Raw genomic sequence first — 12,474 nt, forward strand, 5'->3', positions numbered from 1 at the left:
CTGCGGTTTCCATTGGTCGACTTGTTTGTAAATTTTACCAAACTTCATACTCCATGGATATCGTTGCAAGCACGGACGAAAATTCGATACGCCCGGTTTTTTTTTTTCTCGGTCTTCCAGAAATGGGAGGTGGAGCAACCTTCAGAGATTGTTTCGTTGTTAAAAATGTTTTTAGAACCTTATTATACAGGAAGGTTTTTTAATATAAAAATCAAAGCACTAAATATATTGCAGTGTATGTGCGTGCGTGTGTGTGCGCATGTAACCAAAATATTTACAGTACATTATACACAGGCTTTTACAATGTATATCATTGGTATTGTGAACACTATTTATAAATCCCAAGGAAAATGTCCACACATACCGTTACGACGACCCATGTACTTGTAGTTTGCTTAGTGCAAGTTCATTTCCAGGTCTTCATCAAAGGCAACTTTTTTCTCTCACTTTACCGAGTTTCAAGTAATTTATTTACGAGAGAGAGAGAGTAAATCGTGTTTAATTCATTTCGAATACGGGGACTATTAATATTTTTTATCGTTATTTTCTCATGCCTTTAATAATAATCGATGGAAATTCATGACTAATGTAGAGGGTATAGAAGTATGGGCGCCCGCACATAGGGGCAAGGGGAGAGGGTGCGCCGATAATTATTCTCTGGACGCCCCTGCAATATGTTTAAAATCAGATCTCCGCTGCTATACACGAAGATATGACAGCGAACGCTTAAGGATAATCTTCTGGCAACCTATATTATTACCGTAATCGCTAATTTTCTAAGCCAATCAAATAAAATCTTATTTCTTCGTGTTTGGAGACTGGAAAGCTGCATTTTCATTGGCTAATTCAAAGGTCTCCAGAACTTGACCTCTAAGCATTCGTCGTCAGATCTTTACGTAGGACATCGGAGACCTGATTTCAAGATTGGGCGCCCCTGTATAGCAGCAACAGACATATATGCGCATTTAGGCAAATGGGTGGATCACAATTTGGTAAACCAACAGTATTGGTATATCTAAATGCATTATAACAACACGTGTATATGTATATAAATCATTTACATTTCATGAGCTGTTAAGTATATTTAAATTTCAAGAAAATCAATTTCTTATCACTTTCCATGCAAAACTTAGTGCTTTCTTGCATAGGCTTCTTAATTCTTTCAAAAAGGAGATCATATGGTTTTAAAGTTTTGTACGGCAGTTTTGTGTGTTCATCACATCAAACACACCACCTTGTCCGGCTTCCGATCCTGTTGCTACGTGTGTCTCGCATGTTACCTTGAAAAGGTCAAGCCTACTTTATAACCAAAAGTGTCCGCCCAATTTAATTAACTTTTCTTCTTGTTCTAACCACATGGGCTCGTATCGTTGCATACAATTTTACTACAAATCATGTATGCACTATATAATCCTACAAGCAAGGACATTTGTCTTGCTTCTCGCACGACCTATTTAAGAATCAGCTCTGGTATTTCAAGCTGCACTTCGCGCAGCGTAATAAATTTGGTAGCGATGTTTAGAACAGGCATTCCGTTTCGTAGGCCTAGACGAAGTCTGACTTTCTTACATTAAGGAACACCAGACCATTTTCCCACGCTACTTCTCAACATGGTCATGATCGCAAACACTTACTATAAATGGAATGCTGCCCCTTATTGGTCGACTTAAAATCAGGTTACACCGTGTAACAGTTTTTTTATTCCTGGGTAGTAAGTGTTATTTCCTAATTGCTCATGCCTCAAAAGTATAGAAAATGGCTATTATTCCACAAAAACTTTGCTTTTGTGACCAGGACCGTTATATTTTAAAATTTACCTATTTTCCAGAACATTCAAGATAGATTCAGTGCTGAGTAAACTTGGAGTAACTTCTAAAACTTTCTAGAACTTTCCAGTAATATAAATAGTAGTATAAGTATAAATACAGGGGCCTTAAGCCATCAGTTCAGTTTCGTTCCAGCTGCCTAAGTGGACACATGTCTGTATTTTTCTGAGATGGTATCAAGAGACCATTTTGCTATGTCTGCGGACAATTTATCAGGACATGAGCTAAAAGGTACTCCGTGGAAGCATCTGCTAAGATATGTGAGGCCTACAAAGCATATTTCGGCATGCCTGTCGGATCAAGACAAACTCTGGTCACCTCATTTCACCTGCGACCACTGCAGAAAAATTCGGGAAGGTAAGATGGACAATTGTTGTTCGGAATTTTATGTTATAAAATTTGTTAAAATTTGTAAAATTGTAAAAGTTTATAATTTTAAAACGTTTTACAATTTTCGATATTATTGGAAAAATATATATGAAAAATGTTGCGAGATCTCGCTTACACATTATTCATGGATGAAATAAATGTACTTGTAGGATGGTACAGAGGGGAAAAGAGGCTATGAAGTTTACTATGCCAAGAATTTGGCGGGAATGGACTGACCACTCAAGCAACTGCTACTTCTGCATGGTGGACCCATCCAAACGTCGGACTGGCAAGAATGCATCTGCTATCACGTATCCGGACCTTCCCTCATCGATCGCCCCAGTGCCACACTGCCCTGAGCTCCCCGTACCCACTCCTCCGGAGTGAGAGCAGCCGTCTTTAGAAGAGACAAGCAAGTCAGAGAGTGAGGAAGACGTTGTATGTCCAGATAACAATTTCAGAGTTGGAGCTGAGGAGAGAAATCCTTACTACCCCATCCAAACAGACCTCAACGACTTGATCAGAGATCTTGGTATCACCAAGTCCAGTGCCGAGCTTTTGACGTCTAGGCTGAAGCAGTGGAACTTGTTGGATGAAGGTATGCAAGTCGCAGATCAGAGGAAGCGTCACCAAGGTTTATGCAGCTTCTTCACCCGTCAAGATGGGCTTTGCATCTGCCACAATGTGACCAGTCTGTTCGAGGCAATCGGAATCGCCTGTAACCAGAATGAGTGGAGCTTCTTCATCGAGAGCTTATCCAGGAGCCTCAAAGCTGTGCTGCTGCTTAATGGAAACAAGTACCTGTCTCTTCCCCTGGCTCACTCGCTGAACCTCAAAGAGGATTGAAACAGCATCAAGATCTTGCTGGATTCCATGAAGTATGATGAGTACGGCTGAGAGGTCATCAGAGACTTCAAAATGGTGGCATTCCTGGTGGGTCTTCAAGAGGTTTTACCACGTTTCCCAGCTATCTTTGTCTTTGGGACAGCAGGGATACCAAGGCGCACTACCACAGGCGGGACTGGCCACAGCGGACCGAGTTCTCTGTGTGGAGGAACAGCGTCAAGTGGGAGCCACTGGTGCACCCTATGAAGGTGCTGATACTGCCAGTGCACATCAAATTGGGCCTTATGAAACAATTTGTCAGAGCTCTTGATAAGGAGTCAGCAGCCTTCAAGTACCTTCGAGACTTCTTCCCTAAGCTGTCTGACGCAAAGGTCAAAACCGGTGTCTTCATCGGACCACAGATAAAGAAGACCCTGAAGGACAATGATTTCCGCAAAGAAGCTCACAAGTAAGGAAAAAGCGGCTTGGAACAGCTTTGTCGCAGTGTTTCGGGTCTTTATGGGCAGTCACAAGGCTGAACGCTATGTGGTGCTGGTCGAGACTCTGGTGAAGAACTAGGGCACAGTGGGTTGCAGGATGTCCCTCAAAGTCCATTATCCTTGATGCTCATCTTGATAAATTCAAGGAGAACATGGGAGCGTACTCGGAGGAGCAAGGCGAGCGCTTCCACCAGGATATACTGGACTTTCAACGCCGCTATCAAGGACAGTATAACGAGAACATGATCGGAGACTACATTTGGGGGCTGATTCGTGAAAGTGATTTACAGTATAATCGTAAATCTCGAAAAACTACTCATTTCTAAAAATTTTATGGTCATTTTTGTATTTCTTTAATATAAATACATGTTTAATTTTTGATGCATATGTTGTTTTTTCTGACTTTATGTGAACGAAACGACACAAATTTGCCAGTTTGTTCATTAGAAATAGGTAAGTTTTAAAATATCACTGTCCAGGTCACAAAAGCAAAGTTTGTGGGGAATAAGAGCCATTTTCTATAATTTTTAGGCATAAGCAATTACGAAATAACAATTACTACCCAGAAACGACAATTGTGTTACATAGTGTTATCAGTAGGCGCAGTACGTAATCTTCGGTCGACCAATGAGAGGGCATATTTTCAATCAGTTCTTTGCGCTTGCATATTAAGCGGTGGTATTCATGGCAATCATGGTGGTAGCATGCGAAAACAGTCTAGCATTCCGTTGGAATGTTAAGAATGTTAGAGACAAGTAATGTTTTGCTGACCCTTGGAATTCCTGGTCGATTTATTTTATTAATATATCAGACAAAGTGTTGCATTTCGTATTCGGGAGAGTTATCGCTAAAAGCTGTACGTTGCGAATGAAGCTGCTTACTGCTCTGTATAAGGGACAACTGGACTGTCTAAGTATGTTCGTTATGTACATATGTATCAGTCGTCTGGTACCCTGCCTTTCTAAGCCAGGGTACAAGACTACAAATTTGTAAGGAATTCCATATTAATGGCTAATAGCCGGTAGTTCACTCCGAGAGAAAATTTAGTTTTTAAGTTTCGTAAATGTGAAAGCTGTAATCTGGCTGATCATTATGAAGATCAGCAACACTTAATCTTGTATCGATGTCGTCAGATCGTTATGTTGGACATCTCGATTTTAATCCGGTTGTGAAAAGTACAGAAAAGTCCTGAATTAATAGTTTGGATCTCAATCATACAGATGCTTGAATGGAAATATATGTTAGTTCAAATTTGAGAAGATCTGGTATAATGTTCTTCATATTTGTTTGAAATAAACATGTAGCGGTTTCATTAGATAATATAGTCATACAACTTAATTATATTTTTCGTGTCACTATCAACAGTTTCTGTCTTTACACCGATGCACATTGAAACTATCAGTCATGAGTAATCTCATTCTTTTACCGTATTTGTGTTCCAATTGTTGTAGAAAAATTTGTGCGTCAACCATTTTTGAGAACTCTAACAATGTGAAACCTCCGTACATTGGTTTGGTACATTTGATCTTTTTGTTTACCGAACTAACACTAAACCATTGTCAGAAATTATTCTCCTCACGAATAATAATAATAATATTTACAAGTGTGATTTATTTCCGTCTAAACATATTTTAAATGTCTTTTTTCTGAGACATTCCAAATGTTTACTAAACATAGCATTTTTGTAAGTTTAAAATCTTTCGCGGAATCATTGCTAGCTTTTACCTGAAATTTATATTCAGCTCAATATATGATTGTAACAATTGGTGTTGATTAAACAAAACAACTCTGTTTATTTTTCAGCATTAAAACCTAATTGTATGCAAAGATTTGGGGTTCTCTATTGAAGAACGTATTTTTATTTACTTTTTAATATGCAGATAATTTTGGTACTATTGCTTTTTGTTTTTGTGTTTATGTTCAACTTCTGTAATTTGATAAATCATGTCCGTGTCTGGAATAAATTTCTCTGGAGCAAATTGAATTCCTTGAAATAGTTATGCAGTGTAATGTAATCTCTAACTCCACTTCTAAAATTAGGCTTATATTAAAAACAGCATCTAAGAGAGTAAACGTTGCTCATTCATTTTAATGTCTACTTCAGTTAATCATTGATTCAAGGCCTATGCCATCTTGATACATATGTACATAAATAATGACCTTTGATACATACGATCGTTTTTAAAATGTTATTGTTCTTTTTCATTCTGAGTAATATTATTTATTTTCTTTGATGCGTGCACGTGGTATCATACTAATTCCACCTCTTATACCACTCTTAATGACCAGAAATTTATCCTGTGCATACTGATAATCGTTAATTGATATATCTGAATCGACGGAGCACCATGGGTTTCATGGTCCTTAAGATTTCACACAACAGTTTTGCAAGTTTTCTCAGTACACCGTGAATATATTAAGGATTATTTTGAGTCCGATATAAAAACATAATAAAATATATTTGGTTTGATTATACAGGATTGTCTGTTCGGTTTTGCTTTGCTCATGAACCGTCGCTGTATGTGAATTCCTTTGTTCATGTGTACAATGATACCATCATAAAAATAACATACTGAATTTAAAATTGTTATTATAGTTGTTACATTATACAGTTTAACCCTTTTGAGGTAATACATCTGCACAAAAAGATTGCTATAGTGTAGATAGTTATCTACATTGTAACAGTCTTTTTTGTGCAGATTCTTTTTTGGGTATATTGAATTAAAAAGCATTTTCGGATGTTTTTGCCGGTTGTATCTTTTGAACTGTGATACAATGATCTTGATTCCCCACCCCCAACACAGTGTTACCTTCCATGCTTGTATTTATCAGGACTGCCACATTCAAATTCTGTTAATATGTCAATATTCCCTTTGTCTTTTATTTCAGTTATTTTATCCATTTTGATGAAGTTCCTTCCGTTTCCGCTTCCAATATTTCACACTTCAATTTCATTTTAAAAATTGTATGATTACCTCTCTTTTTATGGAACAGCTAGCCAACTAATAACTGGATATCTCCTAACTGTACTTTGAAAGTTTCCTCTGAGCGGTAATACCATTGTATGTTCAGTGTTAAGTATTCAATCCTGTCAAAGATCCATCGTGTACACTCCTTTTTGTGCCCGAGTTTACTCTGTAAAGTGGCAATTAAACGTTCAGAGACTATATTCATGTAAACGCTATTCAGCAGAGACCTTGTTCTGTTTTAAAATTTATATATTCAGCTTTTTCTTCTTATTGGCTCGTTTCATAAGACTAATCGCAGTCTGATTGAAGTTTCACAGGGCCAAATTGTCGAATCTTCCAGCAGTATCTTCAACTATGGTTTAATATAATTAAAAGTTCGTACAATTCTTCATTGTTTTCAGTGTTGCCACCATTAAATCCAAACATATTTTATTACCTGTGCTTCAAGTCTGACCTGTATAGTAATTTTAAATTTGTGAGACAATGTTCTCAAGTCTGACTGGTCTAGTAATTTTTAGAGTAGAATGTATTTTGAGCACCGTTTGGGGTTTTTTCATTAGTTACCCATTGAATTACAATTTACTAATGACAGAATGTGACGGAAGTCCCATATTGTGGTTCCAATTTACAGATTCAATTCATTAATTTACTAACTGGTCAACCCGCTCCGGTGGCCTAGTGGTTAGAGCGTCCGCCTCGGATGCGGGAAGTCGTGGGTTCGATCCCCGGTCGAGTCATACCAAAGACTTACAAAAATGGTAATTACAGTTGTCTCTCTTGGCGCTCAGCATTAAGAGGTTAATGTTAGGACTGGTCGACTGGTGTCAGGATAATGTGACTGGGTGGGACATTATGCTACATGTCTGCGGCATGATGCCCCAGTGCTAGACATCACTACAAACTGCCACACTGCAGACGTAGTAGCGATATGACTGAAATATTGTTAGAGCTATGTTAAAAATCCAAGTCCCACACGCACATACTGACTGGTCCAGGATGCTCTAAATGTGCACTGCTGAAATATCACTACTCATCTCGTTTGCAGGACTTCATTGCGTTATCGTTTTCTATGTATTATTTTGATTTAATTTCAGAATCTATGTTTCATTTCTGAGGCTTAATGACATTTTGGAAGAAAACACACACACACACACACACACTAAAATGTCAACATCTGCTTTCATAATGTCCCCAAAATATTAAATGTGTATTTATCCTTTAATGGTGAATCTGTGTTAAATGGGGGACCATTTTATTTATTACCTGGCTGCTTGACCCGAGAATGTGAGAAAAAGAAACCTTTATTGTGCATCGGTGTAGGTTAGGTAATCACAGCCCCTGGGATCAGACCACTGCGTCAGACACAGCCTCGTGTCAGGCAAAATTTGTACCTGCTGGTGGCATTTTCGTATTGTAATTATAAATACGAGTTTCTAACATTGTTGAAGGCACTTGACCCTAAAATGGAACTAAACAACTAATCTTGGTTCTGTAATTTTGAGTATATCGTGTGGTCAGTGCTCTCTGTAATTTTTATCGCTTGCTTTCCATTATCTACAAGTGCTTAAATATAACTCAGTCTTGCACTACCAAATCTCCTTATTATTTACTGTGTACGGTCCCACTACTGTTACTACAACTTACAATTAATCTTGTGAGCGACATATATCTGCGTATAATTGTAAGAAAATATTTTAATTTATGCTGAACTGGTCAGGAGAGCAAGCCAGGAAAGAAAAAAAACTTTCTGTGCTGACAGTGCGGTTCTAAATTAGTCGTTATTTATACTCAAGCCTTGGAAGGGTTTACGTACTATTTTTGTCCGTCATGATGCCGCTCATGAATGCTAATTGCTTTATGGGAACAACTCGAGTGGTATCACAATGATTTACTGTTATGACAACCTTTATTCCAGCCCAACCATTTGTCTAAACTTTGATAAACAGTTGTCAGCATAAATTTCACGTTGAACCTCAGAGAACGTCTTTTTTTTAATCTGTCGGATGTACAGGAAGTTGTTTTAACTTGCTGAAGTGCTGTTGTGGCTGGATTGTGTCACGAAATCTTTTTGAATATATTGTTTAAACAAGAATAATAATCCTGCATTATCAGGCTTGACGTATACTTGACTGCAAGAAAGTACAGAAACTGGGTCTCAATGACAAAATCATTAATTATTACTAATGTATAATTCGACAGACTGTCATGTCAGTTTAATCGTCTTTTTGACTTTCTTCACCGTTTCAGCACCGTTGTCTGAGAATGTTTCACTCCTGCACCAAACGTTCAGTTACTGTCTGTGGCTGCGTAAGCTATGGCTGCATAAGTCTTCTTATTAATCAATGATTTTTAAGTGACTTATGATGTAAGCTGCAGTGTAAAATTAATAGAGGTTACACACAGACAGGATCAGTAACAGATAACGAATGGACCAATTAACGAAATATTGTTGTTGATGCGAAAAGAAATTACAAAAGCACCTATTCAAAGTCCGAATTTTATTGAATTTAACGAAATATCTTGCGAGATTCGTGCCATAATTGTATAACCCTTTTGATAATATAAGTTGAAAAGCAGCTACAATACGGCTCGCAACGGTAAACAAAATATCAACGGCACACAACGGTAATAATACTACCAGCTGGAGTACGGCACACAACGGTAAAAATACTACTTAAACAAAAGCGCCGAAAAGTCCAACATTTAAAACATACTATATCCATTCTCGTGCAAGCAAGTTTAATATTTGGCAGTTGAGTATACAGGAGCCTTAGTGTACTAAAACAAATCAGAAGAAATGAAGTAAAACGGAAGCTTACTTCTAGTTAATCCAGTGTTCTAGTAAAATAAAATGACACGTAATCTACATGACTATTTTTACTACAAGAATAATTGTCTTTTAAAATGACACATATTCTGCCTGTCAAGATTTACTAAAATTACAGTCTCTTTTGAAAATCACATATTCTTATAGCCAAAATATATTAAAAGTATAATCTTATTAAGTTTAATAAGGAAATGTACGAGTATACAGACTCTTCTAGTACTCATTTACAGGATGCTTTTTTTTTTAAACTCGCATCTTTGAATAAAAATTAATATTTCTGTTTTTTATGTTTAGCTAGATTTCCACAAAGATTGATTTAAATAAGGCAGTATTTCAACCTAAAGTATCATTTGGCATGAAAGGAATCATATATATTATCCCGAGTATTTGGCATGAATGGAAATATATAACACTCATCGATCACGGAAATATGTTCGAACTAGATCTGTCTTCAATGATGTGGTCGTTGTTTGTTTGAAATCGTAAGTAGAACAAGCAGTGTTTGCATTTTGTGCGCGTGTGACACATAAACGGCACATGCAGATATTAATTATCATCAGTAGTGACATGTTCTCTCTTATGTCAGTTTTATGATAATTATGTGAAATATTTCAGTCGTCTATTCGATTTCTTCACCCATATTCAAATTGAGATTTCATTGGTTTTTTTATCCATGATCGCATCCTTCTATGTTATTTTTACATGATATCAAGCTGATTTCGACTATTTGTTGACCAAGATATGCTCATTATCACAGCTCAAGATTGTCTTCTGAAGGTACCGGGAGACATTTCTACTGCATTTCGTTCCGCTCATTAACTCTAATTTTACCTCATACAACGCAGCCTGAAGGTTTATGGAAGGCTTGCAGTCGGCGAAATCTTGAAGCCTGTTAATGTTTGCTTCAGCATATATTATGTTTTCGATCGTGTCTCTACATCAAAGTTTAAGGATGACTTGTACTTTGATAACAAAGAAGCGTACCGATTTTTGTGTCGTAAGGTCAATGTCACTATAATTTCAAGAAGTACTGGTTTGTGCATAATAACTTTAGACTCCGATAACGTACCTTGGATAAACTTTGTGGAAGGCTTTCGCTGAAAAGAAAGAAGAGGCCTATTGATATAGGATAAAAAGGTTAAAGGTCATTCGGATAAAATAGGGAGCAGACAGGCCAACGGCAAACATCATAACAAGATCCGATACGCCTTTTAGCGGGTGGATAAAAAAAGTCTCGTATACAAATATTATGCAGTATGCAGTACTGTATGACACTTAACATGTTTGCAAGTATATATCTATTATGCAAGAGGACCATTTATACAATGTTCCGACACAATATACATATATATATATATATATATATATATATATATATATATATATATATATATATATATATATATATATATATATATATGTATATAATTCTACCAAAAAATAAACAAATCATTGATGTTCACTGATTAAACCGATCGCCTCTAGAAGTAGCAAAAGCTAACGACCTATTATTGGGACCATTTTCTCTCTCTCTCTCTCTCTCTCTCTCTCTCTCTCTCTCTCTCTATATATATATATATATATATATATATATATATATATATATATATATATATATATATATATATATATATAAAATCTACATAAGACAGTGGAAGCGGGCACAATCTCGTACCTACTCTCAGACAGTCGAAGTGGGCACAGTCTCGTACCTATTCTCAGACAGTCGAAGTGGGCACAATCTCGTACCATCTCTCAGACAGACGAAATGGGAACAATCTCATAAAATAAGATATTAAGTCTAAAGTGCGAGATGACGCATTATACTAATTAAGATTGATCTGAATTCGGATTCTGCTAATTTCGCAATAATTATAAAGATACAACAACACTCAGAAATTTTACAAAAGCACCAAAGACACAATTTCTCTGCGACACAGTGACTTTATCTAACGATAGCAGAATATATAGAATATATACAGTGGTGTCTTACTGAAGATCCGTATGTTGTGGATCGTTATCTGTAAAGAACTTTGACAAGATGTTCAACGTATAACACTGCCCCTTTTGACAACGCTAAACAAATTAAAATCGTTTTGTTCAGTCGGACTGTACTTTCCAGGTTGTTTTCCTGGCGGAATGAAATCCTGGCACAAGGAAGTGGAGGCGTTTTCAAAAACCGTCGACATATATTTCGGTTGTACGAAATACATTGATAGCCGATTTTTGCTTCGGTCAGTTAATTTGTGTTAAATTTATTTAACGAAACTGATCTAAGCGCTTTTGTCAACATTAGTGTGCATCCCTTGCAGATGAGCCACCTTACAAATATTAATTACACTGGTAATTATGAAGCAACTAATACTGTAGTTTTGATTCAGTTGACTACATACAATAAAAGAGACGAGATTGGAGGAAATGTGGAATCAAGAAATTCAAGTATAGAACAAACTCAAATGCCGAAGTGTCAAGCATTCAAAATTAATTCTTATAGCAAAAATAAAGAAACGGAATGGAACATGGATTTTTTTAAATTATAAGCGGCAAGCAATGAAAATGATAATAAATCGGAAGAAAGAAAATCTTATAAAAGGGTCTAGAACGTTGAAAAAGGAACAAATATGGCTTATAGTAAATCGCATAAGTAATTATGAATCCATCATATGCAAATATAGCATATCGCCGATTTTTTTTCACTGTCCCTGCAACAGTGTTGATCCATTATTTCATTGTCCACACAGGTTTAAATAATTTGTATTTATACCACTGTTCATAATTTGCATTTCTCAAATACTGCGTTCTTAGAATTTGTTGTTCTTGTTGTTGTTATAGGGTTTAACGCCATTTTTAAGCGCAAGAAAGACTATACATGGCAGCCAGTATTAATGGTGGAGAAAGAACCCGGGAAAACCCCGGAAAGAACCATCGACCCACGAGAAGCTACCGGCAAGCTTTCTCACATATCCACATTGGCCGAGTCAGAGACTCGAACCCACGCACACAGAGGTGAGATGGCACCTCCGTGACGGAGAGCGTTTTATACCACTCGGCCGCTCGGGGCCCCCACGTTCAAAGAGGTAATGCCCGACTTAAGATTACACTGATTTGCAAAGGTGGAGCAAGCAATTATTAGGACTTAGCACTCCAGTGAGTATAGG

Source organism: Sinohyriopsis cumingii, unplaced genomic scaffold (genome assembly GCF_028554795.1).
Source record: "Sinohyriopsis cumingii isolate HCF-2022 unplaced genomic scaffold, ASM2855479v2 utg001869l, whole genome shotgun sequence".
Lineage (NCBI taxonomy): Eukaryota > Metazoa > Mollusca > Bivalvia > Unionida > Unionidae > Sinohyriopsis > Sinohyriopsis cumingii.